Here is a 21,111-nt window from a genome sequence, read left to right on the forward strand (position 1 = left end):
ACATTCACATTATACACAATGAGAATGTATATATTCTCATTAGTGTGTGTGTGTATACATACATATTATCTCTCTAATCTCTCTATGTTCTGTTTACATATACATGTGTATATATAGAATACCTATGAGTGTATCAGAATGTATATATATATTCTCACTATATGTAATGAAAATACATATACTCTTTCCCCTAAATGAGATTTTAATAATATATTTATAATTTAAAAATAACATATTTCATTAGATAACATATAATATAGATATTTAATATTCTTTATTAAGTAGTAAATGTATATATCCATTTTTTCTTTTTTAAGTTTATTTAGTTTGAGAGGGAGAAAGAGAGTGGAGGAGGGGTGTAGAGAGAAGGAGAGAGATAATTCCAAGCAGGCTCTGTGTGACCGACATGGTGCTTGAACACACAAACCATGAGATCATGACCTGAGTCGAAACCAAGAGTCAGATGCTTAACTGACTGACCCACTCAGGTGCCTCTACCTGTGTTCTTATTATATAAAGACAACATATGGGACACACACATACACACACACACACACACACACACACATATTCTTTAATTCTTTTTTTTTTAATTTTTTTTTTTTTTGAGAGAGAGAGAGAAAGCATGTGGAAGGGAAGAGAGAGAGGGAGACAGAGAATCCCCAACAGGCTCCGCGCTGTCAGCACAGAGCCTGATACGGGGCTCGATCCAAAAAAACTGTGAGATCATGACTCAGCCAAAACCAAGAGTTGGACACTTAATCGACTGAGCCACCCAGACGCCCCCACATGTATTCTTATTATGAGGTGAGTACCTGTGTTTCCTTCCCTGCACATTTCACAGATGCACTCCCTCCCAATGAGCTTTCAGTTTCCAGAAAAAGGCAGAAAACCAGGTAGGGGAGAATCAAGAAGGAAGAGAAAACACGGAGAGAAGCAATGGTGCTGATGAGGAGACAGCCAGGTTGAACACTCCACAGCTCAGAACGTTTGGGAACTCCACTTTGACCCCAGTAGAAGGATTGGAAGATACAAGTTACACCACAACTTCCTCGCAGAAGATCTGTGAGGAAACCACTTTGCACGTTATTAAATAACCGTTCTGCCTGCTTTAACAGATTCCGACTGTCTGGAAGAGAAAAGCGTTAGGCATTTCTGAGAAGCCCAGGGACCACGGTTCTACATAAAAATGCAGCTAAAAAAAAAAAAAAAAAAAAGCCTAACAAAAATGTGACTCTTTGCCATCCACTAAACTATACACTTCTGTTTCTTTAGAACTCACTTTCCACGTGAATGCAACATTCAAGGCGAGGCTACTGAGCTGAAGGTAAAGGCGGAGACTGCCGCAGGGTGCTTCGTTGCACAGTGCACCGCCTTGTAGACCGTGCAGAAAACTGGGAAAGGAAGCAGAGCAGAAGAGAGCCCGCTGCTTGAGATTCTTGCATCCCGAAAAAAGAAGTGGCATCTGAGGTCCCAGAAGAAGGGGATCACAAGTGCCTTCCATACCTCTTGCATATATGACAAGTGAAAAGAGCACACGGCAGTGGGATTAGGGGGACCCCAAGCTGCAGTGACCCCTCCTGCCATTGGTTTCTTTCTCCCGGAGCCTTCATAGCTGTCATCATGCATGTTCACCCTAATGCCCACCATCTTGAAAGAGTAACTGAGAAAGAAAACTGAAACCCACCCCGGTCTCCATGCCCTGCTGTGGATCCACATCTGCTCAAGCTCATTCTGGACTTTCATACCCAAAACCTGCCTCACATTCTCACCTCACATTCCCACCCCCTTCTGCCTTGTGAGTCTGCCCCCACCCTGACTCCTGACGCTTGATTTTCAATGGCAGCCAACCCCATCTTTGGAAACATGTATCTAAAAATGAATGTCACTCTCTTGCTCAAGATTCTCCCTTTTTTCGAGGCCGTTCTGCGACCGCTTCCCTAAATTGATGCTAATCTCTGTTCACACCTCAAAGAGGATTCCTTTGCTGCTCCATCCAAAATAAGATGTTTAATTTGTTTCTAATAGCTGTTACTACTTAATGTCTTATTACTGAATTTTGTCAGAGCTATAACATCATCAAATGTAAGACACCATTAATGCAAACCACTAATAAATAAAAATTTATTTTCATTAGTGGTAAAATTCTTTTTTAAAATTTTTAATGTTTTATTTTACTTTTGAGGGAGAGAGGAAGAAAGAGAGAGCGAAAAGAGGGGAGGGGTAGAGAGAGAGAGACACACACACACAGAATCCAAAGCAGGCTCCAGGCTCCAAGCTGTCAGCAGAGCCCAATGCAGGGCTTGAACCCACAAACTGTGAGATCATGACCTGAGCTAAAGTCAGATGCTTAACCGACTGAGCCACCCAGGTGCCCCAGTGGTAAAAAAAAATTTTAGTTTTATTTATAAGTGGTAAAAAACCCAATGCCAGTGAAATGATGGCATATCTCAATGGGAGTCGTGAGGGACGTAAGAATCCATTACACCAGGCTCATATTACTTGGAGATTTTTTTGCCAATATCTCCTGCATCTGGGCGCCTATTGTTTGGCATCTTAGAGTGTTCTTCCTTAAGTCCCATAAAGCCTGATTGTTGTTTTGCAAGAAGAGATGGATTCACAACCATTCCTCCAAGAATGAGTATTTCCTGAGGCACCTGGCGGCTCAGTCGCATAAGTGTCTGACTTCAACCTCAGCTCATGACCTCAAGGTTCATGAGTTCGAGCCCCATGTCAAGCTCTGTGCTGACAGCTGGGAGCCTGGAGCCTGCCTCGGATTCTGTGTCTCCCTCTCTCTGCCCCGCCCCTGCTCACTTGCTCTCTCTCCAAAAATAAGCATTAAAAAAAAAAAAAGGAATGAATATTTCTTTCTCTACTGACCAAATTTGTGCCCCCTTGCTGGGCCTCTGGGTCTACACAATAACTTTTTGTTTCAAAGCCAAATGGTCATGGAAGCTCCTTAAAGATGTTTACAGGGTAATTAAATGTAACATATGTAGCACCTGCAAATGAAAACACAACCCAACTGATGACAGTATAGCAGTTTGGGCCAAGTTCACACACATAGGCAGTGGAGCTGCCTGGTGACCACTGTCCCTCTGTCAGCAGTTATACATGAAATACATTCCAATGTCAGAGATGTTCCGATACAAAAATATCTCGGAATGAATCAAATATAGCCTCCGTCGATTGTTTGTTGTCTTTCCTCCATGAGCATGTACGCTCCATGGGGACAGGGCTTAATTCCTCTCTCCAATGCACCTGTTTTAGATGAAGCATCTAAAACAGAGGCTGGCACATAGTAGGTGTGCAGTAAAAACTCTCTGAGTCAATGAATAAATGAATGATGACTCCGTGAACAAGCACTGCAAACAAAGGAAATTGCAGTGTGTACCAGGAACTTTGAGGAGCTGCTATTAGAAGGTTAAGGAGGGGCGCCTGGGTGGCTTAGCCTGTTGAGCATCCAACTTTGGTTCCAGTCATGATCTCATAGTTCATGAGTTCGAGGCCTGTATTGGGCTCTGTGCTGACAGCTCAGAGCCTGGAGGCTGCATTGAACTCTGTGTCTCCCTCTCTCTTTGCCTCTCCCCTGATTGAACCCTCTCTCTCTCTCTCAAAAATAAATAAATAAATATATTTTTAAAAAGGTTGAGTCTATACTGAAACAAAAGTCAATCTGACATGAAAATTCTGGCTGCATTTATGAAATAAAAGGTGAGACCGGAGCAAATGTACCAGAAGTTTCATAACTTGCAGGGAGGGTGCTGAAGGCAGAGGGTTAATGGGGACAGGCAAGGGGCACATCTGGGAAATATCGCTGATTCCTTGGCACTGGAGGTGACCTTGAATGGGAAGCTTGTTATGCTACTTATCTCTCCCTACTCTTAAGCCTGGCAGACATGCCAGACACACACACACACACACACACACACACACACACACACACACCCCACTGTACAGGCTCCCAGAGATCAGGGTCTCCATTCCAGGTAACTGCTAACTCCCACAGCAAACACGACAAAGCAACTTTCAGGAAGGAGATGAAGTTTCCTGAGCTTCCTTCGGCTTTGACAATCTTCATTCTCCCTCCCACCCCAAGCTTTCTTGATCTCTGCATTTATTTATAAGGTCAAAACTATCGTAAACCTAAACCCCAAGTGCCATAAGCCTAAGGCTTTCCTTTCTTCTTCCATCTGGACCGGAACTATTTAACCAGAATGCACATCAGTTCTCTGAAAGAATCCACTTTTAAATCCAATATGGGATAAGCTTAAGGTCCCTCCCAGCTCCCAGTCTTCATCGGCTTGTCAAGAAAGGAAGGCAGCACATATATGAAAAGGATACCAGAGTTCAAGGATGAGAACGAATCTGGGCGATCAGAGCGAATGCCTTCTTGCGAAACAGTTACAGACACAGGGCGTGGTCGTAGAGGAGGCCGTGGCCTGTTCCAACTAAGACTGAAAAGTTCCCTGAAGCTTCTGTTTGCAAAGGTTTTCTAAGTAAAGTCCCCTCTGCAGCACGTCTCAACTCGTTGCTAAAGTTGCAACAAGACTCAAGGAAAAAACTACACAGTAATGTTGGTGAATAAAACGAAAAGAGAATTTAATGCCAAGATACGGAGAAATAGGGTTTATTATAAGATGTAGCTTAACTTTGCTCTATATAACTGAGCCCACCACACAAAGGGGTAATAGGGCTTTCGGTGGTCTCACCAAGTGTGGGCCCCCCGATTCAGAGACGGAATAGTTCAACGGGCTACACAGGGGGCCGGCCCGCTGGACAGGGGACACGACGGACAGGGGACCCAATGGAAGGGGGACCCAATGGATGGAGAACTTGCTAGACAGGGGACATGCTGGACAGAGGACCTGATGCATGGGGGGACCCACTGGACAGGGGACACACTGGATGGGGGGACCCACGGGACAGGGGGCCTAATGCACAGGGGACCCACTGAACTGGGGACACTGGACAGGAGGAGCCACCGGACAGGGGACAGAATGGACAGGGGGCCCTACGGGATGGGGAACCCATTGGACTGGGGACACACTGGACGGGGACACACGGGACGGGGACACACGGGACGGGGGACACACGTGACGGGGGACACACTAGACGGGACACACGGGACGGGGGACACACGGGACGGGGACGCACGGGACGGGGACGCACGGGACGGGGGACACACTGGACGGGGACACACGGGACGGGGGACACACGGACGGGGGACACACGGACGGGGGACACACGGGACGGGGACACACGGGACGGGGGACACACGGGACGGGGACACACGGGACGGGGACACACGGGACGGGGACACAATGGACGGGGACACACGGGACGGGGACACACGGGACGGGGACACACGGGACGGGGACACACGGGACGGGGACACACGGGACGGGGACACACGGGACGGGGACACACGGGACGGGGACACACGGGACGGGGACACACGGGACGGGGACACACGGGACGGGGACACACGGGACGGGGACACACGGGACGGGGGACACACGGGACGGGGACGCATGGGACGGGGACGCACGGGACGGAGGACACACGGGACGGGGACGCACGGGACGGGGGACACACGGGACGGGGGACACACGGGACGGGGACGCATGGGACGGGGACGCACGGGACGGAGGACACACGGGACGGGGACGCACGGGACGGGGACGCACGGGACGGGGACGCACGGGACGGGGGACACACGGGACGGGGACACACTGGACGGGGACGCACTGGACGGGGACACACTGGACGGGGGACACTGGACAGGAGGAGCCACTAGATAGGGAACAGATTGGACAGGGGGACGTACTGGATGGGGCACCCATTGGACAGGGGGCACACTGGGCAGGAGACACATTGGACGGGAGACCCACTGGATGGGGGACACACAGGACAGGGACACACTGGACGGGGGCAGATCTGGATTGTCTTGGGGCTAGAACTTACCTAATTTTGGGGTCTTCTTTAATAATTTTTTTTAAATGTTTTATGTCTAGGAGAGAGAGAGAGACAGCATGAGCAGGGGAGGGTCAGAGAGAGAGGGAGTCACAGACTGAAACAGGCTCCAGGCTCTGAGCTGGCAGTCAGCACAGAGCCCAACGCAGGGCTCGAACCCACGAACCGCGAGATCATGACCTAAGCGAAAGTCGGACGCTTAACCGACTAAGCCACCCGGGTGCCCCGATAATTTTTTTAAGTTTATTTATTATTTAGAGAGAGAGAGAGAGAGAGCACAAGCAAGGGAGGGGCAGAGAGGGAGAGACAGAATCTGAAACAGGCTCCAGGCTCTGAGCTGTCAGCACAGAGCCCGACGTGGGGTTCAGACCCACAAACCGTGAGATCACAACATGAGCCGAAGTCGGACGCTGAACCAACTGAGCCACCCAGGCGCCCCTGATCTTCTTTAGATGAAAGAATATTAGATACAGATGAGATTTCATTTAAAATGAGAAAACAAATCACAACAAATTACAAATTAAGACAAACTGAGGAATACAGTAAACATCTTAAAATCCCAAATCTGGCAAAATATTTTTAATCATCAACTTCCTAACATGATTCCATAATATTTCCCCTACATTTCTTGCCTATCCACTCTTTGATAAACCTTTTTATTTACTTGATTAATTTATTTATTTAAAAATGGTTTTTAGGAGCGCCTGGGTGGCTCAGTCGGTTAACTGTCCAACTTCGGCCCAGGTCATGATCTCACAGTTTGTGGGTTCGGGTCCCGCGTCGGGCTCTGTGCTGCCAGCTCGGAGCCTGGACCCTGCTCTCTCTCTCTCTCTCTCTCTCTCTCTCTGACCCTCCCCTGCTCACGCTGTCTGTCTGTCTCTCTCTCTCAGAAATAAATAAAAACATTAAAAAATTTTTTTAATGTTTTTTAAATTTTATTTTACAGAGAGAGAGAGGGTACAAGCAGGGGACAGGGGCAAAGGGAAAGAGAAAGAATCTTCAACAGGCTCCACGCTCAGCACAGAGACCAACACGGGGCTCGATCTCCCTAACCTTGAGATCATGACCTGAGCTGTGATCAGGAGTTAGACGTTTAATCCACTGAGCCACCCAGGAGCCCCTGACAAACCTTTTTAAACAAGGGCAATTGAAAATTTCTTTTCGCTTTCCAGGAACATTGGTGATACCGTGTAAATTTTTAGGATTCTTGTAAATTTCTCATATACGTACATATTTACATCATAAGCTTTAGAAGAACTTCCACAGGCTGACTCTGGTTCCTAACATTTCAATCTTCAGGTTCTAGGGGACATGGGACACAGTCATGTGAGAGGAGATAACCTCCCTGAACCCTGCTGTCTCTGTAGAGAGTGAGTTAATAGGGGTTTCCTTAGAAGCCAGTCCTGCGCCAGGACAGCAAGCAGTGACTCAGCTCAGAGAAGGGACTGCCAAACACACATCAATATGAGCCATTGAGCTCAAACTAAGTGAGTTCCCACCCGGCAGGATGTCCAAATCCCTGTGGCCACATGCTACTGGCACCCTACAGGAGAAGCATGAGAGATGAGACACATGCAGCCGGAGGTAGGGAGTCTCAACCGACTACAGTCCAAGTACCGCACTCATGCAAACCTTACAAAAACACACGGGAACGGGAACGTTCTTCGGGCTCTCTCTAGCACCAGGGAAGGGACTGGAGCAAGTGAGGGCCTTGGAGCTTATGCTTCATAGCTTCAATCTGTTTTTGCAGGGCGCCCGGGTGGCGCAGTCGGTTAACCATCTGACTTCAGCTCAGGTCACGATCTCACAGTTTGTGGGTCCAAGTCCCATAGAGGGTGAGCTCGAGCCCCACTTTGGGTGAGCCTGCTTCTCTTTCTCCTTTTCTCTCTCTCTTTCCCTGGCCCTCGCTCACTTGTGCTCTCTCTAAAAAAAAAACCAAAAACCAAAAAACAAAAAAAACAAATAAGGGGCGCCTGGGTGGCTCAGTCGGTTAAGCGTCCAACTTAAGCTCAGGTCATGATCTCACAGTTCATAAGTTTGAGCCCTGTGTCGGGCTCTGTGCTGACACCTTGGAGCCTGGAGCCTGCTTCCGATTCTGTATCTCCCTCTCTCTCTCTGCCCCTCCCCTGCATGTGCTCTCTCAGAAATAAATATTTAAAAATAAAATTTTAAAGTCTGTTTTTGCAGCTTGAGAACCGGACAGCCGTTTCTGTAGCCCCGGGACAGTTACTGAGGCAAGAAGAACATTGATCTCTCTGCAACTGCTATTCCATCTCTGCACTCAAAAGAGAACACCCAGACCTGTTAGAAGATCGACAACCAGAAGCAGACAGTGGGGTGAAATGAAAATACAAAGCCAAGAGATGAAAAATGAGACGCATACGCTAGAAAGGGGCTGATCGACAAAGGAGAGGGGAAAGGGACAAAATTCAAGAAGACAGAACTAAAATCAAAGACGTCAACTAGCACCCTCGTATTTTTAGCTGAGCCCAGATCACCTGAGCGTGATGGGCGTCTAAGGTGATTTAATTATGATCGCGTTGCCTGCAGGCACCAGAGAAGCCAGCCGGCGAGTCAAGGTAGTATGTCTCATTTCTATAAGCTTCAGACATGGTCAGGAGTAAAACTCCCTATGTCCCATGGCGGTGATTCTCTCGATCTCTTGAAGTCTTCCTGTATTCTCTTTTGTCCGCTCTGGTTTCAAATATCATGATGCCCTGGGGTAGCTGTGTAACCCACAAGCTTCTTCCTTGATCATCTGGGAGGGTCCCCATTCCCCTCCCTCCCCCGCCCCTGCCCAGCTACCCTTCCACACTGTAGCAGGAACCTCTGCCCTGATTCTTCCCCAAATGGGAATAACGCTCTCTCCCTTTTCTCCAAGCACGAGTCACAGGAAACTGTTACGTAAATTACTTTCCTCCGAATGTCCGAGGCTATTTGAAGGTAACTGAAGCACAGAGGAGGAAACACCCTACTTCTGAACATCAGGCATTGGCGTTCTTGATGGCTATCCAAAGTGCACGCTCCTGGGGTACTTCTTACAGGGCAGCTCAGTTTCCTGGCTAAGGGCACAGACATCCAGACTTGAATAAAAGGAGAATAGAAACTGGTACCTTCACATAGGACCCAGACAAATCTTGACCACGTTACCTTAGGTGTCTGTCCTTATTTACTCATTTGAGAAGAAGGATGAGTGTAGGACCCCATCAAAATAACAGGATGGGGTTTGTAGGGAATGAAATGGGTTAATATTTATAAATTAGTGCCTGGCGTCTAACATTAGCACTTATTACTTGTCATCTCTCTTTTCTGACCACCTCAGTGTTCTGAGATCTTTGTTGTTAATGATATTGAAAAATCAAAGGTAGACTAAATGTTTATTCACGGACCATTTGTTAAAATGCTAACTGAGGGGGGCACCTGGGTGGCTCAGCTTGTTAAGCGTCCGACTTCGACTCAGGTCATGATCTCACGGTTCGTGGGTTTGAGCCCCACATCGGGCTCTGTGCTGACAGCTCAGAGCCTGGAGCCTGTTTCGGATTCTGTGTCTCCCTCTCTCTCTGACCTTCCCCTGCTCATGCTCTCTCTGTGTCTCTTTCTCTCTCTCTCTCCAAAACAAATAAACATTTAAAAAAGTACAGATTAAATCAATTAGATACTCTTTTTCACCTTTCAACTTGGCAATTTAAAAAACTGATAGTCTAGTGTTTGTCAATGATGAACAAAAACAGATATAGTCTATATTGCCTGTGAGATGGAATCTTTCTGGATAATAATATGCTAATGTGTGTTTTTATTTATTCATTGATTTTTTATTTTTAAAATTTTTTCATGTTTATTTTTGAGAGACAGACCATGAACATGAGCAGGGGAAGGGCAGAGAAAGAGAAAGAGACACAGAATCTGAAGCAAGATCGAGGCTTCTAGCTGTCAGCACAGAGTTGGATGCGGGGCTCAAACCCACAAACCGTGAGATCATGACCTGAGCTGAAGTCAGACACTCAATGAACTGAGCCACCCAGGTATCCCACTAATGTGTGTTTTTAAAAGGAAGAATACTTTTATATATTTTTGATTCAGTACTTTTAATTCTAGGGATTTTTACCAAGAAAGGCATCAGAGGGGTGGCTGGATGGTTCAGGCGGTTAAGCATCCAACTTCTGCTCAGGTCATGATCTCATTGTTCATGAGTTTGAGTCCGGTGTTGGGCCCAGTGCTGACAGCTCAGAGCTGACAGCTCAGAGCCTGGAGCCTGCTTTGGATTCTGTGTCTCCCTCTCTTTCTGCTCCTCCGCCATGCATGCTTTCTCTCTGTCTCTCAAAAATAAATAAACATTAAAAAAAAAAAAAAAGAAAAAGAAAATCATCAGAGACATACAGATGCATTTTTCACAAAAACAAAATTTAGGAGATTGACAGGTCAACCATGGGACATCTACAAAATGAAATACATGTTTTCCATAACTTTTACAGGTATGGAGAAATGCTCGCAGGATAATGCTAGGTGATAAAAGCAGATGTAACAATATGACTATGATCTTCAAAATAATGTGTGCAAATTAACAAAGAATTGGAGGTACGTTAATAAGACTTTGCGTGTGGTCAAATATGGCAATGTTTAGTTTATTTTGCATACAGTTTGCTCTTTTCTAAAATTTTTCCTTGCATATCTATTGCTCTCATAAGTGATGTGTTAGGTTTTTTTATTTTTTGGTTTTTTTTTTTTTTTTTTTTGCTGTTGTAACAAATTACCACACATTTAGCAACTTAGCCCAACATTATTATCTTACAGGTCTCTGGGATGGAGATAGGTAAAAATCAAGTTGTTGGCAAGGGTGCATTTCTTTCTGGAGGCTCCAGGCCAGAAGCTGTTTTAACTTTTCCAGCTTCTAGAAGTCACCCATATTGCTTGGCTTGCGGCCCCGCCTCCACCTTTAAAGCCAACAACACTGCAGCGAGTCCTAACATCACATCACACTGACTTCTAACTCCGGTCTCCCTCTTCTGCTTTAAGGACCTCTGTGATTCCACTGGGCCCACCCAGATAATGCAAATCAATCTCCTTATTTTAAGTTCAGATGATTAGCAACCTTAATTCCATCTACAATCTTAATCCCCCCCTTGGCTGTGCAATGTAACAGATTCCAGGCATCTTTGGGGGGGGGGGCATTACTCTGTCTACCACAAATGGAGAAAAGCAATCAATATCATTTCTGTGTGAACAGAAGTCCCATGGAGATGTACTGTAAGGGCTCATGAAGAGTTTACCAAATCAAAAGTAGCATCTTGTGCTGGAAAAAAAACCATCAAGAATCCAGTGGAAATTACCACCAGCATGTAGCTAATCTCTCCTTAGTTCAGAACAGCCTCATGGGACCTTTTGTAAATATTGCTTGGGGTAGATTTGGTCTCAAGGAAATGACTCTCAAGAAAATGACTGACAGCACACTACGGAGTCACTACTTCTTCTTAAATGATTCTATTCCTTTAAACCTTGCTATGGATTGCATCTGTTTATCTCTTAGACAAAGTGATTAACTGATTCGAATGTTATTTCTTTGGGCGCTGACCTTTTAATATAAAGCTTAGAACTGACTTTATATTATGCACTGATTGATCTATCACACATCTTTTTAGTTAACCAATAACATAAGCATTAAATATCTCAGGCACCTGAAGGCACATATCAAAGTGTCAATTGCCATGCCTGTAAGAAACACCCCAGTCTTCAGGATGGGGCTAGGAAATTAAATGCTGCTAAGAATTGGTAAATATCAAAAGGTTTTCATACAATTAATATTCTCACAGAAGGCACAGGATTAGACTCTGATTTTTAAAGCCTTTCCAAGTCTCAGGCTGTCCAAGTGGACTTTATTGTTCTAAGGCAGAGGACAGGCTTGATACAGGAGCCATGACCCTGCTGGGTCTTCTCGATCCTATTCACTGGTTGGTAGCCGGCGGTCACGAGCCCTGGGCATGACGGCGCCCACCCCCCCACTCCCCGGCAGTGGGCATCGGGAGATGGCCCGAGAGCAGAAATCCCACCTCCCACATTCACACCTCACCTTCCTGACTTGGAAAACACCTCCGGGTAATGAGCAAATCTGGCATCTGTCAGCTTTTTGTAAGCAAGCGTTTCACAAGGTTTACAGAAAAGTAAAGTAAACAGAGTTCTGAGTAACAAAAGAGTGGCGTTTATGCATTCTTTGATTCCCTTTAAAGGATGGTATAAACTGACTTTTTAACCAAGCATTAGGCAAGATCTGGGCCCAAGCCATTCTATAATAAACAGTGACATGGCTATATTAAAATATTTACTTTGTGTGCTAAAGTGACTTATAGGAAGAATGGCTACTACATAGAAGTCCTAAGTATTAAGGCGTCAGGTGCCACAGGCGGCATAAATATTCCGTGTGCACTTGTTTATAGGAAAACCCCATCTGGATTTGGCTAAAACACCAGGCACCCTGGTGACCCCAGTTTTGCTATTGGAAAATATAACACAAGTGTTCACTCATCTAGAATAACTACAGTGCTAAGTGCCAAATGACAGATGGGAGGGGATTGGCTTTTCTCAATAAAGTCCAGGCACTCCATTGTGAAGGGTTTCATTGTAAGGGCTCCTCGGCATTTATAGACTCCCAGAGTAGATATGAAGCAAGGTGCTGGGTCAGGCTGACCACAGCCTGCCTGTTCAGGATAGCTCTGCCTCTACACGCCCGGGCAAGCTGGACAAGGTTGGGAAGACTTGGCCCGGGATAGTCCATGAATAACAATGTCATCAGTTCCCACCCCCAACCTGGTTCTGTTGAGTAGTGGTCAGGCAGGCAGGCTGGGGATCAAGGCGGGTGTCATCAAAAGAAGAGAGAGAAGGCGGTGCATTTTTAGAGGCATCATACTGGACGTTTCTCCAACGCTATTCCGTTGATAATCTCCCATCAGTAACACGGTGAGGGTCGTACTTGCCCATTTTACAGATTCACTTCTAGCCAAGAATGATTCCAGGGATTGAAAGTTCTTCCTGGGCGGGACCATCCCTTCTGATCAATACATCAACCTTCTTTCAGGTTGACCCCAGTGTAGGGGAAGGAGTTAAAAACAATAAAAGAAGAGGGAGGGAAAGACACAAAGAAATTTTGAAAGGAACCCCAGTAAAAGTAACGCTGTCCTTTGGGACCGATCATTTAACTGGGGAGAAAATGCCTCTATGACCACAAGACCATCTACCTGTCAATATAAAGCTCAGAAAGATAAAATCTCAAACTGAAACTAAGCTGTTAACTGAAAAAGCAGTTAACGTGTAACCGTTCACTGTTAGAAGCAGCTCCATCCACCGCCCATATTCTACCTGACTCCAAACTTTCACCAAATGAACGTGATTAATAGATTTCTTTTCGTTCATCACTCAATGAAGAGGTCCTGGGTTAACTACCATACATCAAGCCCTTTCTAGGCAATGAGAATACGGCAGTGAGCAAAGCCCCTTCCTCCATGGAGCTCTTCCTAGTAGGGGGGACAGAAAAATGCATGATTACATAAATCCTCAACAGGGTTTTACGTAGTGAAAAGGAAAGAAAAATTCAGCAAGATATGTCTCAGAATGCCATTTTAGGTAGGGTGGTAAGATAAACCAAAGCTACGAGGTTAAAAAGCACTGGAATCGGCAAGGAGAATCATCTAATTTTTTATCTTTGGCAATCATAACTTGAAGTTTATGCTATTCAGTTCTACCATGACATGAAGGAAACAATACTGGGCTGAGAGTTATTTAAAGAGTCTGGTCTAAGCTTTAACATTAACTTTTCACGTTGTCCTGAGAAAGTCGTATCATTACATAGATGGAGAAATTGACACCCTGATGTGAGTCTCTAAGATTCCTTTCCATTTCATATTTCTAGAATTATGCCCGTCCAAGATGGAAGTCAATAGCCACATGCATTTATGTTTAAATCTATTAAATTTTTAAAAATTCAAATTCAGCTCCTCAATCGTACCAGGCACACAGATATAGAACATGTATTTTACATGCTCTGTAGCCAACCAGCCACACAGATATAGAACATTTCCAACACTGCAGAAAGCTCTATTGAAAAGCCATGTTCTACTGTCCTATGGATTCTGGTAGCTCTTGAAAAGAAACAACTGTTTTTTATACATTTTCTATTTCTAACCGATGATTCACTGTCTTGGAGACAAATCATTTTTGGTTTGGGTTTTAACCCAAGAATTTTGTGACCAGTCAAGTTTTCTTTTAAGTGTAGAAACAACAAAATGCTTAAGAAATCATGCCAGCCATAAAAACTTGAAAAAAAAATTGAAGACATAGAAAATTAAAGAGCCCAACCTGTATAATCACAGGACAAAAGGCTGGGTGATGGGTGCCAAAAACAATTATGTACAAAGGTCCATCCAAATAAACAGATCGTATTTTAAATAAAACCTCCTCAGGGCACCTGGGTGGCTCAGTCGGGTAAGCGTCCCCCTTCGGCTCAGGTCATGATCTCATGGTCTGTGTGTCTGAGCCCCGTGTCAGGCTCTGTGCTGACAGCTTGGAGCCTGGACCCTGCTTTGAATTCTGTGTCTTCCTCTCTCTCTCCGCCCCTCCCCTGTTCATATTCTGTCTCTCTCTCTCTCCTTCAAAGATAAACATTAAAAAATTTTTTTTAATAAAAAAAACACAACCTCCTCTAGACCTCTCAAAACATATAAAATGTAAAGATGATTCTATAGGCTGGATTTTAAAGTCAGAAATATTAATAAAGTTGTACAATCATACTCGGGATTGAACCTGGCAGTGAGGCAGTCTCACTAACAGTCATGTGAGAGTGCAAACAGGTGTAAATCTTCGATATGTATTAAGAAACTTGAAGTGGTTCAGTGCTTCCCACCTTGTTACCCCAACAACTGTCTTTGGAAATAATCCAAGTAGAATAAATACTACCAGCAAGGAACCATCGGTCTATGAAGATTTCCGTTGTAGCATAATGTACAGAACTCAAAGAAACTGAATATATATTCAATAAGAGAGGAATAATTCGTTTCTGGTATATCCATAAAATATAATTTCATGAAGCTCTTAAAAATCATGATGGTGAAAAAAAATTTTAATAGCATGGGTAAAAGTTTCTGATAGGGCATTAAGGGCAAAAAGCAAAATGTCAATAATAGGTCACATTTATTCAGTATTAAGTGCCAGCCACTTACCTAAAGGCTTTAGCTCTATTGTATCAGTTATGCTTCAACAAGCCTAGAAGCAACCAGTACCAATATTATCCCCAAATATTCATGCTACGGAGGAAACGGTCTTATTGCTGATTTGCCTCATGTCCCACACATCACCATGTGACAGCCAGGTCTTGAATGTGGGTCCATCTGATCTAAATCAGTCTCCTAATTGCCTCCCATCTACCTCAGGAGACTCTCTAAGCTGCATGCTCTCAGCCAAAAAAACAAAAACAAAACAAAAAAACACACAAAAAAACAAAAAACAAATTTGTTCGCATTAAGAAAATATCCTGGCCAGAAACACACCAAAACCTTAATAGTGATGGTCTCTGAATGCTGGGGCTACACCTCCCTTTCCTTTCCTTCTTCACATTGGTCTGTATTTTTAAATCATTCTGGCAATGCACATTATTCAATAATGAAGAAAAAAAAACGCTCATGATAAAGGGAGGCCATCTCCATAACAGATTTGTACGCCAAGGGGAAAAAAATAATAATTCAAAAGGCACAGCTAAAAATGGAATTCCACAGTGTTGCCTGGAAATTAGTGGGAGTTCAAAGGAGTTAAATAAGAGATGGAAAATTGGAGGCATGCCATGGCTGGATCTTTAGACTCTTCCAAAAGGTTTCTGTTTGCAGTTGTTCGTATCTCTCTCTCTCTCAGCTCTCGACTTAACGGAGGAGCGGGTACACAATTGGTGAGAAGTGAGAAGCCACGCAGAGGCTCCGAACCTACCAATCTGCCGGGTTGTTGTTGTTGTTCTTATCGTTGTCATTTTCTTTTAAGGACTCTACTGGCCTAAGGGACCAACTTACTATCAGCAGGCCCAATACTCTGGTTTCTCTTCAGATCATGTAAATCTTTCGCCTTTTACTCTCAGCAGGCCCTTCCTCTCCCCGTCAATTTTATTATTATTTTTAAACCAGGCAACAACTTTGTTGAACAAACCTGACCCTGAAGAATGTTTGCTGGCACCCTGTCCGCGCAATCTAGCAGGAGTGTGTATGATTATCTTTATGAGTGAGTACAGTTTAGTCTGCTCCCTTCTTTGTTGATAACACCGCCACACGTCGCCCCGTGGCAAGGAGGGATGTGGGTCTTACCTTTGGTCGCCTGTTCCTCAGCCTTCATGGCCCACGGAGGTCCCAGAAGATCACTTCACACCCTGCACTGGAGCCCCCAAAACGTCACGGCCACGTTCCTCGTCCTCCTGACGTCATCTTCCATTTGCGAGTAGTTTTTCCGCAACATCTGGAGGCCCATTCCAGTGATGCTGTTCATAGTCAGCCTTCAGTTCTGGGAAGGCAAAGTCTAACCCTTGAGGGTCAGAATCGAAACGCCACCCTGGAGAGTGGCACGTGAATTATTTAAATATTGAGGAATTACTTTCTCCGGGCCTCCCTCGTGACCCAATTTTCCATTTCAGTCTCCTCACTTTTTTTTTTTTTTTTTTAAGTTTTGAAAGAATTCAAGCAGGCAGAGAGAGGAGAACAGAGGATCTAAAGTGGGCTCTGTCCTGACAGCAGAGAGCCTGATGCGGGGCTCGAACTCACAGACCTTGAGATCAGGACCTGAGCTGAAGTCGGACACTCAACCAACTGAGACACCCAGGCACCCCTCTCCTCACTTTTTAGACCCCACCAAACAAGTCCTATGGGAGGAGGAATGGGATCATGCAAAAACCTCAGGCATCAGAGCTACCCAGACTTGGCTTCGGATCCTGCTTGAGCATTTACTAGATAAGACCTCTGACAAGTGTTTGGCTGCTTTGAGTCTCGTTTTCCTGGGGATCCGAATACAGGCATTAAGATTCAAAGGTAATGTGTTGATAAAAAGCCTGTATGACGCCGGGCACATAATACGTGCCTAACAAATATATTCTCTTTGCCCATCCTCTTTATTCAAAAGCACACCTGCGGTACAGTAAGGTAGTTTCAGGCCATGGTTTTTCGTTTCTACTAATCAGGCCTGAGAGGGCCTCTCTGGGAAGAAAAGCACCCCATTTCTAAAGATGGATGAAAGCAGGACTTCCACTAACTTTTCCCATTGCTTCCAGCTGATTTCCATGCTCCATCGGGCCCTAAAGAATTAGGCTGTAAACCACCCTGGGTAACCAGCATGATCCGTACACGGAGATGATCCGTGTTGGCACCACTATCCGGAGTTGGTGCCCAGGTGACCCCAGGTCCATCCTTCTCCCTTCTGCACCTTGTCCCGGGACAAGAGAGGGAGATGCTGCAGACGGTCCTTCCTTGTTGTCTAGAACAGGTAAGCCCAGTGTCACTCCCCTCAGTTCATGCTCTCCAATCTGCTTCCATGAACTCATCATAACTTTCTGATCCTTGGTAGCAAACTGCAGAGGTTGGGTGATATGGAGGGAACAAAGAATCCTGAAATTCTCAGAAGTTTGTTTCTCACTCGTGCAGACAGGCTGGGGGCACTCTGTTCCAAGATCCTCCTCACTCTGAGTCCCATGCTGATCTGGCATCTACTCTATAGAACATTGCCGGTATCTGTGAAAGACAGAAACGAGACATCCGTGTTGGTCCCACATCTTATACCTAGAAAACAACACATCATAGCTCCGTGACTAAAATAAGGCATGTAATCATGCTAGACTCTGGTAGGATGCATGTACCACCACCACATGCCTCAAAGAAGAACCCACACACACACTGTCATACTACACCCATCACACACCTGTAAGACATGCCAATCAGGTAATACGAGCCTCATTGTAAAAATGAATATACATCCGTGAAAGAAAGAATTGGTAAACTGGACTTCACTGAAATTAAAAATTTCTTCTCCACAAAAGACACTGTGAAGACAATGAGAAGACCAGCCACAGACCAGGAGAAAATATTTGCAAGAGCCACACCTAGAAAAGTATTGATATCCAAAACATACAAAGAAGTGTTAAAACTCAACAATAAGAAAATTGATAGCAGGGTTTTAAAAAATGGGCCAAAGACCTTAATAGATAGATACCTCGCCAAGAAGATCTGCATAGATGGCAAAGAAGTATATGAAAAGGTGCTGAACACCATAGGTCATTAGGAAACCGCAAATTACAACAGTGAGATACCACGGCACCCATTACGATGGCCGAAATTCAAAACACTGATAATACCAAATGCTGACAAGGATGTGGAGCAACAGGAAATTTCACTCACGTCTGGTAGGAACACAAAACGGAACACCAGTCTTACAGTTTCTTATAAAACCAAACACACTCTTATCGTACAATCCAGAGATCACATTCCTTGCTGCTCACCCAAATTTGAAAACGGATGTTAATGCCAAAACCCGCATGTGGATGCTTGCAGAAGCTTTATTCTTAATTTCCAAAACTTGGAAGCAACCAAGATGTCCTTCGGTGGCTGAATGGATAAATCAACTGTGGTTGATCCATCCCGACAATGGACTATCACTCGGTGTTCAGTGCTAAAAGGGAATGAGCTATCAAGCCATAAAAAGACACAGAGGAAACTTGAATGCATCTTACTAAGTGAAAGAAGCCAGTATGGAAAGGTTCACACTGTGTGACTGCCAACTATAGGATGTTCTGGGAAAGGCAAAATTCTGGAGACAGCAAAAAAAGATCATTTGTCACCAGGGGAGAGAGAAGGATGAAGAGGAGAAGCACAGAGGATGTTTAGGGCAGTGAAACTACTCTGCCATACACATGCCATTATAAAATTTTCTTTTTTTAAAAAATATTTTTATTTATTTCTAGGAGAGAGAGAGAGAGAGAGACAGCGTGAGCAGGGGAGGGTCAGAGAGAGAGGGAGTCACAGACTGAAACAGGCTCCAGGCTCCGAGCTGGCAGTCAGCACAGAGCCCGACGCGGGGCTCGAACCCACGAACCACGAGATCATGACCCAAACGAAAGTCGGACGCTTAACCGACTAAGCCACCCAGGCGCCCCTAAAATTTTCTAAACCCATAGAATCTACATCACCAAGAGTGAACCCTAAATAAACTAGGGACTTCAGATGATACTCATGTGCCAACAAAGTGGGATCTACCACTCTGATTGGGGAAGCCAGAAATGGGGGAGACTCTGCGTGGGAGGGGACAGGAGATCTATGGAAAATCTCTGTACCTTCCACTCGGTTTTGCTGTGAGACTAAATCTGCTCTAAAAATATCAAATCTATTTTAAAAAATGAATGTGTCTTAGAGGTTAAGTGGCTTGGTTAAGGTCATGCAAAAGAGTACTTTGCACATATTTTCTGAACAAATGAGTGAAGGCAGGTGTGAATTAGTGGAAAAGGAAATAACGAAAGCTGGTGACCAGATACTCTTTTTAAATGTATGTTTGTTTATTTTTGAGAAAGAGTGCGTGTGCGCACACGTTGGGGAGGGACACAGAGACAGAGAATCCCAAGCAGGCTCCAAACTGTTGTACAGAACCCAATGCAAGGCTTGAACTTAGGAACTGTGAGATCATGACCTCAGCTGAAATCGAGTCAGATGCACAACCAAATGAGCCACTCATGTGCCCCACTCCCCACCAGGGGACCTGATTCTTGATAGAAGTCTCTTTCTGTTTACATCATAGTATTACCCAGCTCCCACCGAGCTACTAGCATGTATCTTCTACCCTCAGGAAGGTTTCTGGGCTTTACTTCTTTGGTGTTTGTAAAATAACTTGGATTCCTGGATTCTAGAATGACAAATAGAAAGCAATCTTCCTTGTCATAAAACATAAGCAGGTACACATATATTTACAGACACACAAAAAACTATTAACATAATTAGAGGAGCAACCACACAGGGCAGTTAAAGGAAATAATAATCCATATAACATGGACTAAAATCCTGTGACCAAGGAAGAAGTTGCAAGCGTGATGTCCGAGGCCACAGGTTGTTATTATTTTGAATTTCACTCCACTTTGGCAATGGCATCGAGCTTCCAGAGCTGTTATGGTTCTGAAGAGATAACAGTGGCATCTGGAGTTCCACTGAGACCCCAGAAGAATGGAGAAATAAAAAATGACAGAGAGGCAGAGAGCATTTCACCGAAAACGCCTCCAGTACCAGGCCGAACAGAGAGAATGAAAAATTCCTCATCAGTGAGAATCAAGAGCTGTACATGAGCCAAGTATATCTGTTGAATGTTGAAAGTGACCATATGCAGTTCAGAGAGAGAATGCACTGAATCATTAAAGAAAATTCCTAAGAAACTTAACAAGTACATCTAGACACTGTTCAAGTATGTGCTCTGATGGCTCACGGAAACATCCGGGGGGAGTGATTCAAATGGCTTGGAAAATGCAGCCTCTTGGCTTGGATGATTCACCAGTTGAGGAGGTAGTGGAAGTCAAGGAAACCCTAATTGGGTGTTTCTTGGGATGAGATGGGATCCTATAAGCTATGCCTACATCAAGGCATCAAGGTATCTGTGTAATAGTACACGTGGTGGATGGATGGCAGAAACAAAAATTTCCCTCCAAACTTTTCATTTCTTTTCAATGGGTCATGCAGTTATGATGTAAGAGTTTTGAAAAACCAATGAGATAACTTTATATTCGAACTCCACACCTCTGGGGGGGGACATATTTTAAGAACAGAAAGAACTGTGAAGAAATCTGAATGTCACTTAGTTTGCTGTTTAGTCGTCATAGAAGGGGAGTTACTGTGAATATTTCGAGGGTGTTGTAGAATAGAAAAAAATAAGTAAACAAATTATTCCCTAGTTGGGAATCTAGGGTTCTCATGTGAGACAGGAAGTAAAAATATGACAAAAGAAAGAACCTTGTGCTGTTAGCTGTTGGAGAATGATGTTAAGGGCAGAATGTCTGTGTTTTCCACAGCCCCACATTCATATGTTAACACCCCCAAGGCAACCCTACTGGAAGGTCAGGCTTTTAGAAGATAATTAAATTTAGATGAGGTTGTGAGG

Source organism: Crocuta crocuta, unplaced genomic scaffold, assembly GCF_008692635.1.
Source record: "Crocuta crocuta isolate KB4526 unplaced genomic scaffold, BGI_CrCroc_1.0 scaffold139, whole genome shotgun sequence".
NCBI classification, from domain to species: domain Eukaryota; kingdom Metazoa; phylum Chordata; class Mammalia; order Carnivora; family Hyaenidae; genus Crocuta; species Crocuta crocuta.